At 34.3% G+C, this 24,896-nt stretch overlaps 1 non-coding gene across 1 annotated transcript; it reads right to left on the bottom strand.

The window, feature by feature from the left end:
- Positions 1–24,409: 24,409 nt before the first annotated feature.
- Positions 24,410–24,516, bottom strand: LOC121213291 (small nucleolar RNA R71). The gene has a single exon (XR_005908674.1). It is a non-coding gene; the product is annotated as a small nucleolar RNA R71 (small nucleolar RNA).
- Positions 24,517–24,896: the final 380 nt, after the last annotated feature.

The following is a 24,896-nucleotide window of genomic DNA, read 5'->3' as shown; positions in this document are numbered from 1 at the left end:
CTCCTTATGAATGAGATGTTGGGAGTTCGAATTTTGATTTTTGAATTGGGTAGCTTGTAGCGCCCCGAAGTTTGGGCATAGAAGTATTAGGTCTTAAGTGTGGGTGCAGTTAGGAGACTGCACATAAATATTTAGTTGTGCAAAAAAGTGACACAAACGTATGTTTGGCTTAGTGGTTGAGTGTTCTGGGAAGTGTCTGGGAAGTCATGGGTTCAAGCCTTGGCTTCCACAAAATTTTTATTTTTAAGGATAAAATCCCTATCTTTGGCCAGTAGGGTTATAAGTTTATTTTGGTAAAAACATGATAGAATGGGCCTATTAGTCTAGTGGATAGTGGCGTATGGAGTGTGCTAGTGGTCTGAGGTTCGAATCCTTGCTTGTGCAAATGGAGATTATTTTTGCTGGTGGCCTTGGGAGGAAGTTGTGTTTGACCGAAACACCAAGTGTTTGAACAGATTTGAATGGGATTGTTGTTAACCGAATTTGAAGAGATGGATAGAAGGAAATTAAGGAGAAAATCAAGCAAGTTTGAATTTGGAGAAGAGTCTTGCCGGGTTTGAACTGTAAGAGTATGCCCAAAGATCAATCATGAGATGGTTCTAATAGCATACTTGATTTACCATGTTTATTAATATAAGGTGTTGCCATTATTATTTCAGTTTCTTTTCTGTATGTATAAATAAACTGTTTTATAATAATGTCTTGAGAATAATATGATTATTCTTAAAAAGTCCTTAGTCAAGTATTATTGTTGACTAGGACAACAATAATGCATTAAGACTAACATGTAGTTGATTGATGATAAAGAGTTGTCATTGATATGGAGTGTCAGAATCAATGCATGAATATGTGTGTTAGAGAACAACAGGACTGACCCGCTATGTGTATGTTTCTTGGATTATTATGTAATTTTCACAACATTACTCATAGTTATTAATATGTATATGATGCTCAGGCTTGAGAACATCATTATCCCAACATTGTGAGTTGTATATTTTGATACAGTCAAACGTACACCGTAATTGGTTGTTTTATAAAGGCTGATGTTGGATATACCACAATCTACGTAGAGGGATATGGTTGATCAATTTAGGATAAGTCCCTCCTACATAGTGGGAGTAATATCTTAGGCCACTTGATTGAGTGAGACTAGAAATGCATGGCCATGCTGAAATAAGTTGATATGAGATGTCATACTTATTTGTGTATCATAGTCTACTCAAGGTATCAAGAAACATGGGATGGACTATGCAAGTGTGACTATTCTATGACTTGTGTCCATTCTAGAGATAAAGGACTTAAGGATTAATGCATGAAAGGTTAATCACAAAAGGTTATGTCAAATCATGACTTCTTGTAACTTAGGTAGCAATGATGCATTGCTAGATGCCACTCATTGTTTGTAACATTAGAATCGTTCTAGTATTACTGCTAACATTATAAGAACCTGCAGGGTCACACCCTATGGTTGAAATAAACGGAATAAAACATAGTTGGTATTGTGTTTGGTTGTCACATGAATTAAATTAATTATAGAATTAATTTAATTGGGCAATCAAATATCGAACATATTATATGTACAAGGATGTTGTACACATAAGGAGAACATAATTCTATTAATATATGAATTTGGTTAGTATATAAATTTAAATAAATATAGTTTACCGAAATCTTTATTATAATTAATGTAATTATAATTTTCGATTAAAACATTATTATATTTATTTATTTTAATTATGATTATTATGTTCGGATTAAAATTTAATCAATTAAGAATTCGTTATATACATACCAATTATAAGAAGAGTTATATATAGAAAGGGAGAAAAACCCTAAAAAGTGAATATATATACAAACCCGAAGCTTTGCTACTAGGTCTAGTAGCCGTCAAGCAAAATATCTCTAAAAATAGTTTTGGGGATTTCTTCCGTTCATTGTCAACTGGGTGGATTACATAGAGGTCAGGATCATAAAGATTGCGGCTTGAATTTGAAAGCAAAACAGTATTCTCATTACCGAGGCTTCACTATCTACTCAAATTGAAATTTTGGTAATTTCGAAACCTTTTTCACCCCGATTCGTTCCTCACACATGGATCCATGGTTTGGATCACTGGAATATTTTTTTCCATTGTGCCATGGGGGTACCGGCGTTCCAACATGAACTGTGACACTTAGTGTTTCGGTTGTGTAGGGATGTTGGGGGAGGTGTTTAGTGTATGGAAAGCTAAACGAAATTGGGGAGTTCTTTTGGGGTAAAATTCGACTATGTATTGGTAATTGGTCATTTCATTTCGAGATTTTGTAAAATTATGGTTTTGCTCACTCTTTGTTTTCTAAACTCGATTTGTGGTAGGAAGTCTTTCGATATCGGTTGTTTATGGCTAGTGCTTTCGGGTACTTTCATTTTGGGACTATCTCCGTTGTTGTTCTTCTCCTTCTACTCTTTGACAACTTTTTCCCTTGATACCTTTTGTAACCGAATAACCTCCTTTCTTTTCCCTCTTTTACCATTTCAGTTTTTAGCCTTAGTCTTGATTGAATCTCTCCTTATTCTCCCTGACTCAATTGATCACCTCTTTGATTGAATACATTTTTTTCTTCCCTCTCTCAAATCTTTTTGTTCTTCCTGCTTGGGCCGAGTCTCATTGATTGACTATTGTCGAAAGTCATTTGAGTTATTGGTAAGGGTAAGTACAATCGCTTCATTATTACTTTCTAGTTGAATCTCTGTTAGCTCTACTGCCAAGTTTTGGCTTTCCCCTTCTCTTTCTCTTTGGGTCCGAATGTATGCTTTTTGTATAAACATCTTATGATCTGTCTAATCTTGCTAGGAGTGTAGATTCTATTGTGGAAGTTCAGGCTGATTATTTTTCTCATTACAAGCGGTCTATTCACTTTTGGGGTAAGCGCTTTAAATGAGATGTGTTTTTATTGGACTTTAAATGCTTATGAATCGATTGAATGTTTCTTATGAAGGTCGAAGTTTTGGAGTGGTACGTGGGTGTTAAGTCAGTAAGGATCTGCGATTGTTGGTTTGGTAAGTGACAGAGGATCGAAAGAATCCTTTTCGATATTGTGGTATGGATTAATAATGGTTTTAGGCTAATGAGGGATTGTTGCTAATCATAGGTGAATTGATCTCCGAAGTGTTTCAGTTACAACCCCATAATAGGTGTGTGTAACACTGCCATTGGATGTGAAACTGCAAAGGCTGAAAAGCCAAAAGGCTGAAAAGCAAAAAAAGTGGGTTGACGACACCACACGGGCGTGTGGACTCCCGTGTGGCAGGCCGTGTGACAAAACATGGCCGTGTGGTTGACGAGATGGCCATGAGCGTCTTCATGGGCCGAAACGAACTGGGCCATTTTGGGCTAAAATGGGCTGTGTAGGCCCAATGGGCCTGTGGGCCCCACATGAAATCAACACATAAAAGTGTGGTTACTATTGGGCTAGGCTGTGTAAACCACATGGCTAAGGCCAATTTAGGCTATGTAAGCCATACGAGCGTGTGGGCCCACATGGGCCCGCAATATGGGTCGTGGGCCCATTATCATCGATTGACTGTTAAGGTTGCATGGGTCGTCCAAGACGACTTTGGACCTATTGTTGGGCCAATGAGTGTACCTAGACCCTTATTTTTGGTAAGATGACTATTTTACCCCTATGTAATGTATGACTGTTTAAGCATACCATTTTACTGTATGTACATTTATGTCATGTTGAATTGCATGGGGTGGGATATATGATTTTGGAGGAAGTGTACCGAAAGGCTATAAGGCTATTACTGGCAGCTCTGCTGCAAATACTATTTTAGTGTCATAACTAGTACGACTTGGTGTGTAGGGTTGGGTGGGTCGATTTTATCCCCACATGGTGTGTAGGGCTGGTACGGAGATGGTGTGTAGCGGATGGATTGGGTAGGGCTCTGTGTTTGCATACTGTACTAAAATGGGCTAAGGCCCAAACTGCCACTAATACTGTAATGGGCTCAAGCCCAGACTGTTACTGCTATTGAAAGAGGGCCTAAGGCCCTTAACTGAAATTGAGGGCTTAGGCCCACATTGTGTTTACTTTGGCCGTATGCTTTTATGGGATTTCACACACTGAGTTTTTGTAAACTCACCCATCTGTTAACTGTGCAGAAAATCCACAAGCTTAGACGGATTGAGGCGACGGAGGACCCAGAGGTGGCCACTCGACAAAGTTTCTTTTAATATTATGATTAAGATTTTATTTTGGGTTTCATTATGTAATAAGGCCACTATAAGTTTTTAATTTTTGGGTTTATTTATTTTTGATTTATATCTGCTAGTAGTAGGATGCAGGTTTTCAAAAAATATGCATGATTTACCAACATACCACGAATACGCAAAACTATTTCAAAACCTTCCGCGATAAACGAGATTTTTGAATTAATAAGTTTTAAAGTGAATACTTTTTTATAGTGGCATAAATTTTAAAATCATTTTCTAGTTCACACAAAGAGGCTGAATAAACATTGGGCTTTTCAAACGATTTCACGCGTTAAGAAAAACACTTCAATGTGACATCGCCAGATTCGGCCATATTGTCCAGGCCAAGTTTGGGGTATTACATTTAGTGGTATCAGAGTTAAGTTCCAAAACTCAGCTGTGGATTTTGGGCTTTTACAAAAATGTGGAAATTTTAACAGAATTGTTTCACTTAGTTTAAAGTGATTGATATAATTTGGAAATATTTTATTGAATGAGTGGTACACCAAGTTTTCGCATCGACCCTGTAAGTCTTCTAATTGTTTATACTGAAATCTTATTATTGAGACTACTTAGGGTAGTAAAAAATATATCGAAACTCTCTAGTTAGAGTAAACTACGAATCGTAGCGAGACTGCGAACTGCGAAAACAAACTCTGAGATAATATTGTAACACCCCTAACCCGTGTCCGTCGCCGAACCAGGGTTAAGAGGTATTACCGGACATGACAGAACATTCGAACGAGTCTCATTAGCACTTATGTAATATCCGTTTAATTAAAACATATCACTAATTAATCATTAAACATATATCATAAGTCATATTACTAATAAAACTCATATCTCATAAATCAAAGGTTCATACACATAGGACCAAATTGGCTAAGACCATTCCAGTACGAATGTCAAATAAATTTACACTTAACCGCAAGTTAAATTACCCTTCATATACATATAATTATATATATGACATAAGTGACTTTAATACTAAGCAACATTCGGCTTCACTAAAATCATAGAATACACATACCGTAAAATTTTTCGAGGTATTACTCACAACATGTAATGCATCAATAAGCACAACAAAAATTAATCCCAAAATGGTTAAACAAGTTACTGAAACACTTTTTTATTAAACGTAAATTCATCAAAACCATATACATGTCTTTGAAATTTATTGTCATAATACAAGCCTTGAAACCATATACATATGCGACTCAGTTCAAGGTTAATAAGGCTCACATAATTTACACTTTAAGTCAAATTGAAAATATCCACACGAAAAAAAATAATCATGCATATTCATATACTCCTTTATAAGTTTTAATCATTAAGTATCATACATATGTTTTTGCTTGGTCATTAGTATTTATGCGCATGTGAACTTAATTAATTTAATCAATTTATGAACCTAATTCATCAAAATATACAAACTTATTACTTATGCTAACTAATATGCCGACAATTGCATAAGCAACACTCAAATGCAGACAATGTTGGGACAGCACAAGTTGTAAATCATTTAAATGAGTACTGCGTATCAACTAAATAAAACTACTGCTACCTTTACAAGTTGTTTACTCCATATTGCATAACAGTTCATCTTCAAACTCTATTGCCGAATATATATCCATTTATACTGTTTAGTATTTAATACTATGATTTCGCCTTCCAAAATAGAATTACAAAGTATACAAACATCAATTATGACATATTCATGCATTATATAATTAAACACATGGATAAATATAAATATATATATCTCAAACATTTTATGCAACTAATTCATCACATCATATGTTCTCAATTAAGATATTAACTAAATACATCCCAAGCTTATATGTATACATACTAAAGCCGAATCAAAAGTATCTTCCAACATTTGTTTAATTCAACCTTTTTAAATCTTACCTTTATAAAGTACCCAGACCAACTTACCTTATTATCTAAATTCATAGCAACAATCAAACAAAACAAGCTACACATAAATACATTTAAATATATGCCACGACTAAATTATCAAACCCTAAGTCAACCTTACCGCATACTTTATATTAGCTATGTGGCCGGTTTTACACAAGCACACCTACATATAATTAAGACTTATTCAATGGTATCTACATTGCCGAATACCCTCATAATTACCTTAGCACATTATTAGCCAACTTTTCAAAATCGGTTGGACATAAAGAAATTTAGTCCATACGCACTCATATGCGTAAGCTATTGTACCCAAATAATATTTCAATACATGTTAATTATGCAACCAAATATACATATGTCTATACCAAAGTACTATATACTATTAAAGCCATGTTATCAAATACCTAAAGCTGAACCTTTAGCCATTTGTTTACGCACACTCATGTATCAAATCTTTATACCATAGAATTGCACTTAACATATATCCAGATATGTTTCACGATTACTCACCTGGGCCGAGTACTCACATGGTTCTTCTAACATATGTTGCTCAATTTCCAAACTAAATTATTTTTATCATGACTAGTACCTATACTCATATATGCATAAGTTCATAAGTCAATGAATAATAATCACACTTATATTTATAGTATGTGGCCAAACACATACACATATAAATAAAATATATCCTTCAATTTCAAGGTCAAATACCATTATAAAAACACATATACTTATGAATCACACTATGATATCATATGCATATTTTTAGCAAAGGCCAAGTATACACCACAATTATATTTCGGTTCTTCTAAGGGATCTGTAAACTCGCACACTCAGTGCCAATTCCTTGTAACGTATCGCACACTTAGTGTCGTTACATTAACGTCTTGCACACTTAGTGGCACAGTCTTGTGATGTATCGCACACTTAGTGCCGTTACCTTAATAGGTTTATTCCGTCGAAACGAATTCGTAACACTTTGTAATCACACTTTGTCACATTCGGCTATAATTTATATAAAATCATATTTTTCCATTCAGCACAGATACTTTGCATTTAACTAAAAATTAAGTACGTCAATTTGCTTACGAACTTACCTTGGTCGATGAAAAATGGAACGAGACGACTAATCGATAACTTTTAGTTTTCCCGATCCAAACCCGATTTCTTTAGTTCTTGATCTAAACATATTCAAATTAAGCTCTTTCAAATATATTTTCACTCAATTTAATCCAAACACACACAAATGGGTAAATTACCATTTTGCCCCTGACATTTTACACTTTTTACAATTTAGTCCAATTTACACAAAACACAAAATATTCAAAATTTGACTTTACTATGCTTAAGCCGAATCTTTATTAAGCTCATACAAGTCCATAAATTTCATTTATTCACATCTTAGCCCCTCCAACTATTATTTTTGCAATTAAGTCCTAATTACTCAAAATCATCAAAATTCCAATACAAAATATATTAATCCAACACCTATCTTTCATATTTCACCATCAAACAATAAAAATCACAAGCTCTCATCAATGGCATAACTCAAAATATTCATCAAAATTAAAAATTTAAGCATGGGTTTTGTAGTACTCGAAGCAACGATCTCAAAAATGTAAAAATGATCAAAAACTGACTGAAAATGAACCTTGAATTTGAACTTGGGAGATGGTCGAACCTAGTTTCTTCTCTTTTCTTCTTCTTTCGTTTATAATCGGTTATGGTGACATTATAAAAACACTTAGGCTTATTTTATTTTATAACATATATTATATAAATTAAAGGTTGGCTTCCTAAATTACCCTTTTAAAAATTAACAACTAAAGCTTCTAAGCCCAGGACATATTCGTCCATGTCACATGCACATGGTTTCCAACTCATAACTTATATTATAACATGTATATATTGTACATATTAAATAAGAAAATATATTCAACTTAGCTAATGCCGTCCACTAATATATAGAAAAAAAATTGGACTTTTTGCATCATGAGTGCTTCCATTTAAGAAGCCATTACCAAAACAGTCCTTACAATTAAAACTAGCTAATTTTCAATTTAAGCGATTAAGTCCTTTTATTAAATCGGACACCCAAACGACAAAATTAAATCATGAAATTTCACAGATATAAATTCGCACAAAATAAACACAGAAAATAATTTAAATATATTTTTTAGACTTGGATTCGTGGTCCCAAAACCATCATTTCGATTAGGGTCTAAATCGAGCTGTTACAAATATTGTTCATAAGATATCTGTAATAAATACTGGAACAATAAATTGACTGGCATAAAACTGTTAATACAGACTAAGCGCATTCGGTAATGAGCACTAGAGGTACTCGTGGAAGAGGCAGCGGTAGTGGCCGTAGGAGTGCTCGGGCTGATCTTCGTCAGCTAGACACTAGCCTAATGATGAAGCTAGAGAGGCACCAGCTTCACCTATGATTGAGACGGGGTTTCAAAATCGAGTGGCTGGGGACGACGCACTGTCCCAAGCGATGTTGAGGATTTTGGAAAGGGTCGTTGGGCCTAGTACTGGCACTGTGGGCCGTGGGTCGGTTACAGAATGGCTCAGGTTTAATGGGGCTGAGATATTCAGGGGTAATGCTGGAGTGGCACCTAGTGTAGCTGAATATTGGATCGAGGCCATAGAGAGGATCATGGATGACCTCGACTGCACCCCTGAACAGAAATTAAAGGGTGCAGTATCACTACTGAGAGACAAGGCATACCAGTGGTGGCTTACTGTCAAAGAGGGCACTCAAGCTGATCGTTTGACCTGGGAGTTTTTCAAGACTACTTTCCAGGCTAAATATGTGGGTGCCAGCTATGTGGATGCCCGTAGGAGGGAATTTCTTAATTTAACTCAGGTAGATAAGACAGTAGCTGAGTACGAAGCTAATTTTTTCAACTTAGCCGCTATGCACGGTGGATGGTGGCAACTGAATATGAACATTGCGTTAGTTTCGAAGATGGCCTCAAAGATAGTCTACGGGTTTTAATAGCTCCACAAAGGGAGCAAGATTTTACTACTTTGGTGGAAAAGGCAAAGATTACCGAGGATGTGAAGTGCACTGAGTTCCAGAACCGCGAAAAGGAAAGGGGTAGGAACAAGAGGGATTCAAAGCCCTTGAGCTCATTAATGAGGTCTAAGAAAAAGCCCAGAGTTGATTGATTGATCAGAGTTGAGGCCCCTATTGCTGTTATTGGACCGCAGCCCTGTGCTGATTGTGGGAGGCATCATCAAGGCAAGTGTTGGAAAAGGATTAGGGCATCTTTTAGGTGTGAATCTTTGGAGCACTGTATCAAATATTGTCCATGGAGGCCCGATCATATGCAAGCTACTAGTACGGATACTGTTCAGCAGCCACCGAGAGGCCGTCGTCAAGCTAAGGGGGAAATGGTTTGGGCCGTAGTCGTGGAGCGGAGGACAGAGGTGCTGGTTATACTGAGGCAGGGCAGCCAGCACTAGTTTATGCTGCATGTCGCCGAAAAGACAGATATGCCCCAAATGTTGATACGGGTACGTTCTTTATCCATAATGTACCTTACTCTGTATTGGTTGATGTTGGGTTTATGCATTCTTATATGACATGTACTGTACTTGAAACCTCTGGTTAAATGTGGTAGTGTTTTGGAATTAGAGTGCACAGAGGGAGCATAGTAGTGTAGTCTGTGTTTTGCCACTAATCTGATAGTTGGAAATTTTGGGGACGATCTGTAAGGAGGGGTGAATTGTAACGCCCTGAAGTTTGGGCCTAGAAGTATTAGGTCTTGAGTGTGGGTGCAGTTAGAAGATTGCACATAAATATTTAGTTGTACAAGAAAGTGACACAAACGCATGTTTGGCTTAGTGGTTGAGTGCTTTGGAAAGTGTCTGGGTAGTCATGGGTTCAAGCCTTGGCTTCCACAAAATTTTTATTTTTCAGGATAAAACCCCTATCTTTGGCTAGTAGGGTGTTAAGTTTATTTCGGGAAAAACATGACAGAATGGGCCTGCTGGTCTAGTGGATAGTGGCATGTGGAGTGTGCTAGTAATCTGAGGTTCAAATCCATGCTTGTGCAAATAGAGATTATTTTTGCTGGTGGCCTTGTGAGGAAGTTATGTTTGACCGAAACACCAAGAGTTTGAATAGATTTGAACGGCTTGTTGTTAGCCGAATTTGAAGAGATGGATGGGAGGAAATTAATGAGAAAATCAAGTAAGTTCAGATTCGGAGAAGAGTATTGCTGGGTTTGAACTATGGCACTTAGTGTTTCAGTTGTGTAGGGATGTTAGGGGAGGTGCTTAGTGTGTGGAAGGCTAAACGAAATTGGGGAGTTCTTTTAGGGTAAAATTCAGCTATGTATTGGTACTTGGTTATTTCATTTCAGGATTTCGTAAAATTGTGGTTTTGCTCATTATTTGTTTTCTGAGGCCCATTTGTGCTAGGAAGTCTTTCGGTATCGGTTGTTTCTAGCTAGTGCTTTCGGGTTCTTTCATTTTGGGACTATCTTGGTTACTGTTCTTCTCCTTCTACTTTTTGACAACTGTTTTCCCTTGATACCTTTTGTAGTCGAATAACCTTCTTTCTTTTCTCTCTCTGACCCTTTTATGTTTTTAGACTTAGTCTTGATTGAATCTCTCCTTCTTCTCCCTGACTCAATTGATCACCTCTTTGATCGAATACATTTTTTTCTTCCCTCTCTCAAATCTGTTCTTCCTGTTTGGGCCAAATCTCCTTGATTTACTTTTGCCAAAAGTCATTTGAGTTATTGGTAAGGGTAAGTACAATCACTTCATTATTACTTTTCTAGCCGAATCTCTATTAGCTCTACTGCCAAGTTTCGGCTTTCCCCTTCTCTTTCTCTTTGGGGCCAAATGCACGCTTTTCGTCTAAACATCTTATGATCTGTCTAATCTTGATAGGAGTGTGGATTATATTGTGGAAGTTCAGGCCAATTATTCTTCTCATTACAAGCGGTCTATTCACTTTTGGGGTAAGCGCTTTAAATGAGATGTGTTTTTATTGGACTTTAAATACTTATGAATCGATCGAATGTTTCTTATGAAAGTCAAAGTTTTGGAGTGGTACGTGGATGTTAAGTCAGTAAGGATCTGCGATTGTTGGTTTGGTAAGCGACAGTGGATCGAACGAATCCTTTTTGATATTGTGGTATAGATTAACAATGGTTTTAGGCTAATGAGGGATTGTTGTTAATTATAGGTGCATTGACCTCGGAAGCATTTAAGTTACAACCCCATAACAGGGGTGTGTAACACTGCCATTGGATGTGAAACTGCAAAGGCTGAAAAGTCGAAAAGCCAGAAGGCTGAAAAGCCGAAAAAGTGGGTTGACGACACCGCACAGGCATGTGGGCGCCTGTGTGGCATGTCGAGTAACAAAATATGGTCGTGTGGTCGACGAGATGGCCATGAGCATCTTCATGGGCTGAAACGATATTGGGCCATTTTGGGCTGAACTGGGCCATGTAGGCCCAATGGGCCTATGGGCCTCCACACGAAATCAATCACATAAAAGTGTGGTTACTATTGGGGTAGGCTATGTAAACCCCTTATTTTTGGTAAGATGACTGTTTTACCCCTATGTGATGTATGACTGTTTAAGCATGTCATTTTTACTGTATGTACATTTATATCATGTTGTATTGCATGGGGTGGGATATATGATTTTGGAGGAAGTGTACTGAAAGGCTATAAGCCTATTGTGGGTAACTTGGCTGTAAATACTATTTTTGTGCCATAACTGTACGACTTGGTGTGTAGGGTTGGGTGGGTCGATTTTATCCCACCATGGTGTGTAGGGCTGGTATAGAGAAGGTGTGTAGCGGATGGATTGGGTAGGATTCTGTGTTTGCATACTATAATGAAATGGGCTAAGGCCCAGACTTCCACTGATACTGTAATGGGCTCAGGCCTAGACTGTTATTGCTACTGAAAGAGGGGCTAAAGCCCCTAACTGAAATTTAGGGCTTAGGCCCAAATTGTGCTTACTCTGATCTTATGCTTTTATGGGATTCCACACACTGAGTTTTTGTAAACTCACCCATCTGTTAACTGTGCAGGAAATCCCCAAGCTTAGACAGATCGAGGCAATGGAGGACTCAGAGATGGCCACTCGACGAAGTTTCTTTTAATATTATGATTAAGATTTTATTTTTGGTTTCATTATGTAATAAGGCCTCTATAATTTTTTAATTTTTGGGGTTTATTTATTTTTTATTTATATCTACAAGTAGTAGGATGCGAGTTTTAAAAAGATATGCATGATTTACCAAAATACCACGAGTACGCAAAACTGTTTCAAATGCTTCTGCGATAAACGAGATTTTTGAATTAATAAGTTTTAAACCGAATACTTTTTGATAGTGACGCAAATTTTAAAATCATTTTCTAGTTCACAGAAAGAGGCTAAATAAACATTAGGCTTTTCAAATGATTTCACGCTTTATGAAAAACACTTCAATGTGACATCGCCAGATTCAGCCATAATGTCCAGGCCGGGTTTGGGGTGTTGCATAGCTAGTGTTGTTGTCCCATAGCAAGCATTTTGGTTAAAATTATTTTTGGTTTGCCATCAAATTCTCTCTTTTTCTTCTCCCTATCAACCATTGTGAGCCACCATTCTTTGGAAGTTTTCCCCTATATTTATTTTATTTTCTATTGTCTTTCACCGTTCAAGTCTTCTTCTCTACCATTCCACCACCTTTGGTCGCCCATAACCACTATATCACCACCACAAAAACCACCTTATACCACCATTCTTCTTTATCTTTCATTTCCTATCACCACCCTTATTCATTATTCATTTTTCTTTCATTCATCTTCTTTTTATTTAATTACTTGGCTATTATTCTTCTTCTATTCAATATCATTTTGAATCTCCTTCATAGACAACCACTGTGCACTATCGTTCACCGCTTTTGATCATCGCTGGCAACCATCGTATTTTATCTATTACTTTTTTTTCTCTTTTTCTTTCACCTTATTTTTATTTCATTTTAATCTCTACTTTTTATTTATTCGTTCTTTTCTTTTGATGTTTAAATCCTCACACTAATTCAAATCATCAAAATTCGTAGTAGATATTCTTTGAGACTTTTGGAAATAAAGGTGTAAGTATAAAAATGGTGTAAGTTTATTGCAATTTTATAAAGTTTTTATTGATGGAGAAAAGTTGAATGATCTTTAAATCAAGTTATTGTTTTGGATTGAATATTTGATTCGAGAATCATAATTCTTTTGTGATTCCAACTTAGAGTTGTGGTTGAAAAACATTAAAGGTAAGTGGTTGTTACAGGCATGAAGAGTAAGTTGGATATTTGGTTTGAAGTTGATTTCTTCTATCGATTATAAATGAATTCTAATTTTGAAAATAATCTTATTATGAAAAGATCAAGTTTCTTCTCATTTGGATCTAAAGTGTTCGACTTCAATTTAGGATTTACTATTTTGACAATTAAAGGTATATATTTTATTCAAGTATTTTTGTGTGAAATTGATAGTTTTGATTATAATGTTTATACAATTAAATAGTTATTAATATAAGTATAATTTAGTAGCAAAAAACTAATATGGTGAGTGATGTATTTTAACTTAAATCTCTTTGATATGTTAGGTTAATGATTATTAATGTGTTTTTGTACTAATTCTCATGGCATTATGGCATATTTGTTTATCATGATTTGTTAGTATTGAAAATTTGAAATGTCTGTTCTGTAAAGCATGGTGTAACCCTCTAAACTCAACCTAAACGTTATGGTCAAATCTCGGAGATCACATTGCCCATGTTGATGGCGTGGAAAAACACTTAATCAATTTATTTCAACAATCGATGTTATCTAAATCTGTTATTTAAAATATCTTGTTACAAACCTAAAGTAATGTCTTGGGTAAAATTATTTTGAATCAGAATTTGATTGGTTTAGAAAAATCAAGTTTTGATCTTTAGAAGGAAAATATCATTTTCAAATATATTGTAGCAGAAAAACAACTAAAACCTTATACTCTTCGTAAAATATCACAAAAGTGAATAAGCAAATTTAAGTTCCGTAAAAACATATTTTTGAGTTTAAAATAAGCATTGGGTTGTGTTTGTCATTTAGTTGAAATTCTAGTTTCTTCTTATCAAATAGATAAACCATTTTAAATGATAGTTCTAAAAACCAATCATGCAAAGCGTCCAAAAATCCAAAATAGTGTGCCATGCCATAGTCCATAGTAAATAAGCAAACAGTCCCAAAAATATTGAAAATAAAGTATCTTGGTTTATTCAAATAAATAATTGAGAGCACCTTCGTAAGCTGAGCCCATGTCCTAACCTCGATTATTATCTAAAAATCATAAACTTAAAGGGTTGAGCTTGTAAGCTCAGTGTAGGTCAATTTGCAAATCAATAGAAAATTAAGATAGAAGCTCAATAGTATAATAATCACATATGCATAAATATTCAATCACAGATTCACATTTAACAGTATGCATATCAATGATGTCGATTCAGCTCTTTTTCAGACACAATGCAAATTGGAAAACATTTCCTACCCATCTCCGTTACGCACCATAATGAGTTCCCAAAACTCAACCATCAAATACTACACCAATAATGTTGACAAGCCACCAAATAATGCAGTCAAGTTGCTAGATACAGAATATTGTGGACAAGCATCCAGATAATGCAATCAAATGCCAGATACAGAATATTATGGTCAAGCCACTAGATTTGTAGATATACTACCAGATAATATGGTTAAACCACTAGAATGTGCAAATTATTAAACTGCCAGAACCTTCCTCCATAAAATCATATCCCAAACCCATGCATGTGATATGACATACAGAACAAAATTTTTAGTAGGCTTGCTTTTGATGCGAATTATATCTCATTACAATTGAACACAATGGCATGTTTTACATGTGAATTAGAATCAGTATAGTGGCATGCTTAACATGCGAATCAGAATTAGTATATGGCATGCTTAACAAGTGAATCATAATATCAACAAAAATAGTAGCATGTTTATTTTTCATGCACATCCAATAATGCCATATGTCATAATACATGAGTGTCAGGAAATCATATAACATCACATTTAATAGTAAATCACACAAACACATACTTATTATCACATATCCAAAAGTTCATAATCACTTACTTGGAATCCTCCTTTTTTATGGATTTTTAATCCATTTGAATACATAATGTATTTGCCCATTTTTGTGTTACATAATTTATTAAATAAATATTTAATTCATCTCAATTATTTAATTAACAATAATTTCACACATTTTAAGATAAATAAATCTCCACACCTGAGTTCGCGAATTCTGATGGTATCAACTCCTTATCCAACTCTAAAGGAGGAGATCGATCCTTGAATCTTTAGTTTTTGACAAAATTTTGCATCGTATCAAAATAATGGTATTTTGATGAATATATTTCATTTTAATTATTAAGTAAAATATTTACTTAATTGACTGCCCAAAACACACGCTTCCAAAATATGGAGTATAGATCTGAGATTTACGAATATCACTTCGCGAATGCAAGATAAAACTTAATGTTAGAATCATCTTAATCAAGAATAAAAGTAAAAGAATTAATTTTGATTGGAGGATCTTCAATACTTACACAATATCGATAGTAATGAGGCTCAATGATTCCTACGACAATTCGTTTAGAGAGGAGGGTCCTCTACTAACAAATAAAATAAAGATGAAGAATTAGAATTAGAAAGGCTATCGATAAAACCTTTAAAAATCAGAATATAATTCTTTTTACATATGGAAAAATTAATTAAAAGATAGAGGAGGAGAAGAGGATGAAAAACAGAGAAGAAAGGTGAAGAATGACGGTGGCGGCATGGTGGCAGTGCGAAGGCACAATGACGGTGATGGTTGTAACAGCCCGATTTATACCCTAATCAGAACAGTGGTTTTGGGACACAAATATGAGTTAGAAAAATATTTAAAAAGTATTTTTTGTGTTTATTTTGTGTGAATTTATATCTGTGAAATTTTCATGATTTAATTTTATCGTTTAGGTGTCTGATTGAATAAAATGACTTAATCGTGTAAAATGAAAAAATTGCATGCTAATTATTAAAGTGCCTAATTGCCTTGTTCTTTTAATGTGGGGTATTTATTATGCAATTATACCCTTGAATTTTGTATGAACACATTCGACCATTAGCTAGTGGGATATGAATAATTTAAACTAAGGCTAAATAGGTAAATTATGTAATAATAATATGTTTACAATAAAACATAAAATATTAAAACATGGTTCATAATTTTTTTCATGACCGAAGCATAAATAACAAAATAAAAGAAAAGAAGCTAGGGTTCAACCAATTCTAAGCTCAATCAAGTACGTGTTTAGTTCGATTTTTGATAATTTTTACTTTTTTGAGATCGTTGCTAAGTTATCTTCAAGACCTATGCTTGAATTTTTTATTTTGGTTAATATTTTGAGTTATGCCATTGTTGAGAGCTTGTGATTATTATTGTTTGATGATGAAATATGAAAGATATGTTTTAGATTAACATGTTTTGTATTAGATTTTTTGATGATTTTGAGTAATTAGGACTAAATTCCAAAAATAATAATTTGAGGGACTAAAATGTGAAATAAATTAAATAATTGAACTTGTATGAATACTAGGAATATTTGGCCAAACATGGGTATATTGAAATTCTGCATATATTGTGTTTTGTGCAATAAGGACTAAATTGTAAAAAGTGCAAATGTCAGGGGTAAAATGGTAATTTACCCATTTATGTGTTTTTGGACTAAATTGAATGAAAATATGTTTGAATGATTTAATTTGGATATGTTTAGATCAAGAACCAAAGAAATCGGATTTGGATCGGGGGGAAACGAATGTTGTCGACTAGCTGTCCCGTTCCGTTTTATATCGTCCGAGGTAAGTTTATAAGCAAATAGACGTACTTAATTTTAATTGAATGTAATATATATATGCTGAAATAAACTTTGTGATTTTATACATGCTATAGCCGAATTTGAATAAGCTTGGTTACTATGTTTCCGTGTAACATCCCGAAATAGGGCCTAAACGGAATAGTGGTTGCGAAACCACGAATTTGAGATAGAAAAGTTTATTGCAATTAATTTTATGATTTACCGAGTGATTAGATGCATGTGTTAGAATACCGATAAGAAATTTCAGTGATTGCAGTCTGATTTGCATATTAGGGCTTAATTGCAAAAGTTGATAAATAGGAGTTCTAAATGCTAATGGATTAAATTGAAGTGCATAATTGAAGTAGAGGTCCTTAAATGGTAATTAGACCATTATATTTTCATGGACAAAAATGGATATACATAGGTAGAAATAACTAAAAATTTTAATGAAGAGCATTTTAGTAAAGTGTCAAATAAAAGAATTAAAAAGGGAAAAAGATGGCAAAAACGTGCTCATCTTCTTCCTTAGGCCGAATGTCAAAGGTTCTTCATAGCTAGGGTTTGTTTCAAGCTTCCAAGCTCTATAATCAAAAAGAATGAAATCTAGAGTTAGACCGGGGAAAGAAAAAGATAGTGGACTAAATCGATATAGTTGATCGTATTTTGTTTCGAGGTAAGTTTGCGGTAAATAAATGCAATATTCTATTATTTTATGTTAATGTTGTTAATTTCCAGCATGTGTATATTTATTTTATGAAATTATTCAAAGAAGACTCAAGCATGAATTGACAGAGAAGTAATTTCAGAAAGTATCGGTTGAACCTTAGGAATGTGTAAGATACAAATGTCATGACATTAGGGTTTAAGGATACCATGTAAGACCATGCCAAGGCATGGAAATTGGTAAGTTTTCTAAGGCAAGGATACCATGTAAGACCATGTCAAGACATGGAATTGATGAGTTACTATAAGGCAAAGGTCCCATGTAAGACCATGCCAAGGCATGACATTGGTGAGTTCATAAGGCAAGGATACCATGTAAACCATGTCGAGACATGTCAATGGTAAGTTTCAAAAGGATACCACGTAAGACCATGACAAGTCATGGCAATGGTAAGGTACCCGTGTATCCTTAATATTCCAAGTGATTCAACGGGAAAATTTAAAGAGAATATCAAGGTAAGGTAAGGTAAGACGAGTTATACTAAACAGGTAAGACAAGTTAATGCTAGAAGAGCAAAGGTAAGTATATAATGTTCATGTATGCTTGATAAGGAAAAAGGTACGTAAAATGTATTAATAAATTTTATTAAGTAAGTAAGTATTTGAGTAAGTGAGTAAGTGAAGAAGTTTAATATATGTCTATGACAATTAATGAAGTTGCATTAAGTAGTATCATGCCAAGTAGTAAGATAATTCTTATGAATGTTGTTATTTATTTGCATGCAAACTTACTAAGCTTAATGCTTACCCCTTTTATTTTCCTTCTTTTTATAGTTTTGTCAAGCTAACTCGGGGATCGTAAAGTACTTCAGAGGTCAGGGCACATTATCACAGGGATTATTTTGCTATAGCTAGACGTTTCATTTTGAGTATGGCATGTATAGCATTGTAGCCATTTTGTGTGTATGATCGTATGATATGGATAATGAATGGTATGTAAATGGTTGATAATGATTAGCTATTGGAATGGCTAATCAAAGACATGTTTGGTGTTAAGTATGCCTAAATGCTAGTTATTCCATGGAAATCATGAAAAATGTGAAATTAGCTTTAAAACAGTATTGGACAGCAGTAATGATGTAAATTTGAAAAATCACTAAAAATAGTAGAAATGGATTTAGATAGTGAATGAGATATAGAATTAAATATTATTGAGTCTTTTTCATATGAAAGAAACAGAGTAAATAAAAGAGTTTTATTTTATGAGATATTTAAATTTTGGTGAGACAGGGTCAGAGTGATTTCTAAATGCTCTGTTCTGACTTTAGAAATTCACTAAATATTGTACAAAAATAATTAGGAGTTATAATTTATATGTATAGATTCCTTATTGAGTCTAGTTTTAAGATAAATAAATCATGGTTATTTGAATTCTTTACAAGGATAAAATTAATTCGTAGTGAACAGTTGTCAGAGCAGCTTGACACTGAAACAGGAGAAATTTTAACTAATAAACTGTACTAATTGGCTGGACCAAAAATTCTGAAACAAATTTATAAAAAGATATATGAGTCTAGTTTTAGAGAAAATTTACGGATTTGAATTTTGAGTTTCTTAACTCGAGTTATGATTTATTTAGTGACTTTGACGTAGATGGACAGTTTATTTATGAAAGTTGAAATAAATTGTTTTGATTTGTTTAAGTGATCGGAAAATTTTTATTGATTCTGGTTTGTTCCCGAACCGTTTCAGTTTCATGTTTTAGGTCTCAAAGGCCCTTTTTAGGGACATATTGAATGAATGAAACCAAATTAATTTTAAAAGCAAATTTTTATACCCCTAATTAGTAAGCTAAGTCTAGTAATGCCTCGTGCTCGACTCCGGTGATGGTCTTGGGTAACGGGTGTTACATTCTGAATTTGTTTTGACCAAGTTACGACATTTGAAAGCCTCGTATGAACCTTAGGAATAGTTAGGATAGATATGTCATGACATAGGATTCCGATATATGTGTGCGAGTAAGACCCTGTCTGGGACAGTGGCATCGATATGTGATTACATGTAAGACCACATCTGGTACATTGGCATTGTACGATATATGTGTGACCATCCGAGTGTCCTATCCAATTCCGAATGGTTCATCGGGCAAAGATAATTTGTGTTCGAATGTGTAAAATGAGCTAAATGGACAGGTATGAATTAGTTTTTTTTTACTTAAAGTGAGGTAAGTGTATTCAGTCTTGTGAATATTATTGAATGAGTTTTAATTATATGCATATGTGATTTTGTATATCCGGCCACATAATTAATATATGTATATGAAACTATAATGTGACACATGAGCTTATGTGTTTTTGGTATGTGAACTAGGTTTGTAATAATTATTTGGTTGTGGAAGTTAAATGATAACAATGATAATTTGGCTACATGAGCATTCAGCCAAGGTGATATTTAAGAATGAATATATAGAATATGAACTTTATATGTTTAAATCTAAATGTGTTATGATAATAAAATTTGGCTTGGTTTAATTCGGTTGATAATGTTATTGGGTTGTACATTTGCTTATGACTTACTAAGCTATAAAAGGCTTACTCTGTGTTTATATGTGTTTCTGTATTATAGATTTTAAATCAAGGTACGAGCTTGGGGATTGTTAGCAAGATCATCACACTATCTATTCATTTTGGTACCTTTATAGTTAAACTCGAATTATGGCATGTATAGGTTGGAGTGTATTTCAAATGAAATTTGGTTTTGTATAAAGGCCATGCGAAAATGGCTTAATTTCTATGTTTGACTTCAGTTTAAGCTTGGTTGTGGCTTGAAATCATTTTGGTTATATTGTTAAGTACTATGAATGGATGATGTTCATGATAGGTGTTTTTGTTTTGGAAATGGTTAATGATTTTGGATGAATATGGCTGACTCGACTAAGGTTATATTAGGTTACCAGGACAAAACATTCATTTAAGTCATAAAGGTTAGTTTCGTAAATGAACTATTACATGGTATTAGCATGCATAAATGTTCGGCAAAATTATGTGACTTATGTGGTTGTTTTCTTTGAAATTAGATATTCCGTACTAATTGGGTTAGTCATTCTGCAAATATTTATTAAGATATTTGTTTGTATAATGTGTTGACATGTTATTTAAGTATAAATTTATCTAATATTAGATAATAGAATGATGCTTGACTTTGGGTTTAGTAATGATATCATTAGCAGTTAATTTGCATAGTTAGTGTATACTCATGTATTTATAATAGCTAAATAATCATTTAGATTTATATCATATCCTTGTTAAAGTCCGTAAATGCTTTAATATTTGAATGTTATAAATCATTTTATGGCATGTGAATGATATGACTGTATGTTTATGTATGATATGAAATGCTTCAACTTTAAGTGCTATGTCATTTCATGAAATAAATTATGACTGATTTTCGAAACTCGTTCATGTGTATATATCAATGTTTGGAATTGTGCTTTTGATCGGTAATGCCTCATAACCTTAATCCGGTGATGGATATGGTTAGAGGTGTTACAATGGAGGTTTGAAAATAGTGGTGTGGTGGTGATATGGTGTTTGGTTGGCTAACAGTGGTGGAGGAGTGGAAGAAATATGAAGAAAAAGGGTGGTTTAGGTGTTGAAATGGAAGAAAATGAGAGAAAGGGGAAGAACAAGGAGAAGGGGCAGCAAAAGGGAGGAGGAGAGTATAATGAACAAAAAAATAAAAGTATTTCATGTGTCTAGGTACATTGGATGATTAAAGTATGCTTAGGGAGGTAAAATAGAATGTTGAGGGGACAATGGCATGGAAAAGGGATCATAGGAGTGAAAAGGGGGCTATTGAGGGAAAGTTGACCATGTAAACAAGGGAAGAATCTTCCCAAACATAACAACAATGGGTTAGATGGAAAGGGGATTGACCAATCCCATTTTGAATGCCAAAAATTCTATAAAAAAAATGTGAGTGAGGGGAATTGAACCTAGGATCTCTAGGAATTTAATCAGGCACTTAACCATTTGACTACTCACTAGCTTGTTTATGAATTGACAAATTAATTAATAAAAATATGGGTGTGACCCATGGAATACCATGTCCATTGTTTTTTATTTGTGTATGATTGCATGTTTAACATGCTTAATGTCCCATCCCATATATTTTTATTAAAATGTGTGCAAGGATGAGAATAAGGGAATATGTAGTCTACTGGTTTAGAGACTTCTTAGCTATCTTAGGGGTCCAAGGTTCAAGTCTTAATGTTCACACTCTTTTATTTAATTTTTTTTACAATTTTTCCATGTGACTTAAGTGCTTGCCATCCTACCCCTCTTAGTTCCCTCAAATAAGTTGATTCCCTTCCCCTTTTATGAGTCAAACTTGCTTTAAGTTGGGAAGCACGATCCTCTTTATGCTCCTATGTTCCCTCTCTTTCCTTTCACTACATTCTTGCCTATTTGCTATGATTCAATGAACTTGGTGATAACTCTTGAAAAGTGGTATATTTCATGCCTTTAGACCTAGGTAATTGCTTGTACTTGAGAACATTTAGTGGCATTTTAGGACATTTTATTAGTATTTTTATCATTCGCATTAAGAGTTTGGATTGTGTTTACATATTAGATACTTTTACTTGTGTGTGCAAGGGTTGTGTTTGATGGTTTGGCAGGTGCAGAATATGGAGAAAGAAATAAAGAAGTGATGGCTTGTCGAGGAAAAAGATTGAACAATTTTCCACCTTGTATGCCATGGCATTTTTAGGAAGATGATTGAGTTAACACTCATCGTAGACCAGTTTCAGCCCAACTCTACTTGTACTAGAAAAATCAACCTAAAAAGTGGAGAAGATATCATGGACTGTTGGAGCTATTCTAGGAAGAAAAAGCCTATAAAAAGTCGAAGGAGAAAGCCCTAAGTGTGGGGATCCAGAGGCAAAAATTGAGGGTAGCGGTAGAGTAGAGACAAAAAAGGGAAACTGAAGGTAGTCCCCTTCATCCATCACAAGACACTATGTTGTTAAATTGAGGATTGATCTACTGTCTTCCTAAGTTCTTCTATTATTTCTTATTCTGTTCTATGTGAATTAATTTGATCAATACGATGTTGGATATTATTACAAACTTGAATTTTAATCGCCGACCCATAAGCTAAATCTCATAAGGCTGGGATTACAAGATGAAAAATTTTATTTTCTTTAATGGTTGAAGCATATATTTTATTTAATCAGTTGTTTCATTGAATTGTTTTTATTTCCTAAATGTATGTGTATATTCTCTAGACATAGATGAATGTGCATTATGTCCATAAAATTGAATCTAATTCTAAAAATGTTGGATTAGTTGGACCATAATTGAATGGAATGAGCAAGTACTTGACAAATACTTGTAATAGGCACTAGACATAGAGCAATGTTCATATAGAATGGAGACAATATAGTGTAAGGTACCATGATAAGGCTTATAGACACAGGCCAGGTAACTTAAGACCTTGCTCTCGAAAGAAGCAGGTCACTTTAGGTCTCTTCTGAGTAGTAGATTAAGTACAATTTTGTTGAGGCATTAATGAAAATAAGGGTAGATTCTTATTAATCCTGACCTTCCAAAGCAACATCATAGACCTTCAATTCTTTGCCCCAGCATCTTTTCCATGGCATTCTTAGTTATTTTTTTGTTCGCTCAATTATTCTTGTTATTTCTATTGCATTTTTATTTTTTCTTTGCCTTAGAATTTTCCAATAGTAGTTAATATACATTTTGAACTCATGTTTTAATATATAACTGCGTACTTAACTGAAATTTTCCATAACATTAATCATTATCATAATTTGACCATTTCTATACCTAATTCGATCTCTGTGGAGACGATCTCACTTATCACTTTATTACTTGATTCGATATATTCATATATCATATTCACACGCGACTTGTTTTTGGTGCCATTGTCGGGGATCGACAATTTGGGGTAATTTGGTTTGATTATTTACTTAATTCCATTAGTTTTATTTAACTTAGTTATATTTAACTTCTACAAGTTTGCCATCACTACAAGAAAAGAGGCATTCTTGTTAGCAAAGAATATCCTTTTGACCCAGAGATTGAAAGAACTTTACAAAGAAGGCAGAAAGAACTGCAAAAAATGGCTAGGAATGAGAATGATCCTGGTCACAATGATAATCCAAATGGTCAAGATGTTGATCCCTTTGTTCATAGGTGATACATGGTATGAATGATAATTTGAATGGTTAGGGCGCTAATCCTTATCTTCGTAGGGTGATAGATGACCAAGATAGACTAATCCGAGAGCATGTTGTGCCAATTTTAGATGACTTGAATCTAAGGATAGTCAGAATAAAAATATAGACACAACAATTTGAGTTGAAACCTATAATGTTTCAAATGTTACAAATAGCAGGACAATTTGGTGGACTTCCCACTGAAGATCCAAGACTGCATTTGTGACTTTTTCTAGTGGTTTGCGACTCATTTAGGTAGCAGGGTGTGCCTGAATATGCTCTATGACTTAAAATCTTTCCACATTCTTTAAGAGATTGAGTGAGAGCATGGCTAGATGCTTTGCCATCGGGAACTGTGGCATCATGGAATGATCTTTCCCAGAGGTTTTTGCTATGATATAATCCCTCAAATATGAATGCCAAGCTTAGAAATGATATCACATATTTTCAAAAATTAGAGGATAAAACACTATATGAAGCTTGGGAATGATTCAAAGATTTAATTTAGACATATCCGATGCATGGATTCCAACACTGGACTTAGATAGAGATATTCTTTAATAGGCTGCATGCGCATACGAGGATGGTAGTTGATGCTTCGGCTAACGGTACTTTGTTGAATAAATCTTATAATGAAGCATATGAGATGTAACACCCCTCACCCGTATTCACCGCTAGAATAGGGTTACGGAGTATTACCAAACTTATAGAACATTTAAACATTCAATTCGCATGTAATTTCACATTTCATGCAAACATTATTCAAACTCAAACATAACGTCCCTATAACAAGCCTACGAGGCCTTAAACATCCTTTGGGACTAGTTCAGGACTAAACAGATAGCTTAAGAGATTTTTATGAAACTTAGAAAAATTTTCTCAATACAGAGGACACAAGCCCATGTGGC

This window comes from Gossypium hirsutum, chromosome A13 (assembly GCF_007990345.1).
Source record: "Gossypium hirsutum isolate 1008001.06 chromosome A13, Gossypium_hirsutum_v2.1, whole genome shotgun sequence".
NCBI lineage: Eukaryota > Viridiplantae > Streptophyta > Magnoliopsida > Malvales > Malvaceae > Gossypium > Gossypium hirsutum.
Note: the sequence above shows the minus strand (reverse complement) of the source record. Positions and strands in the feature narration are given on the sequence as shown.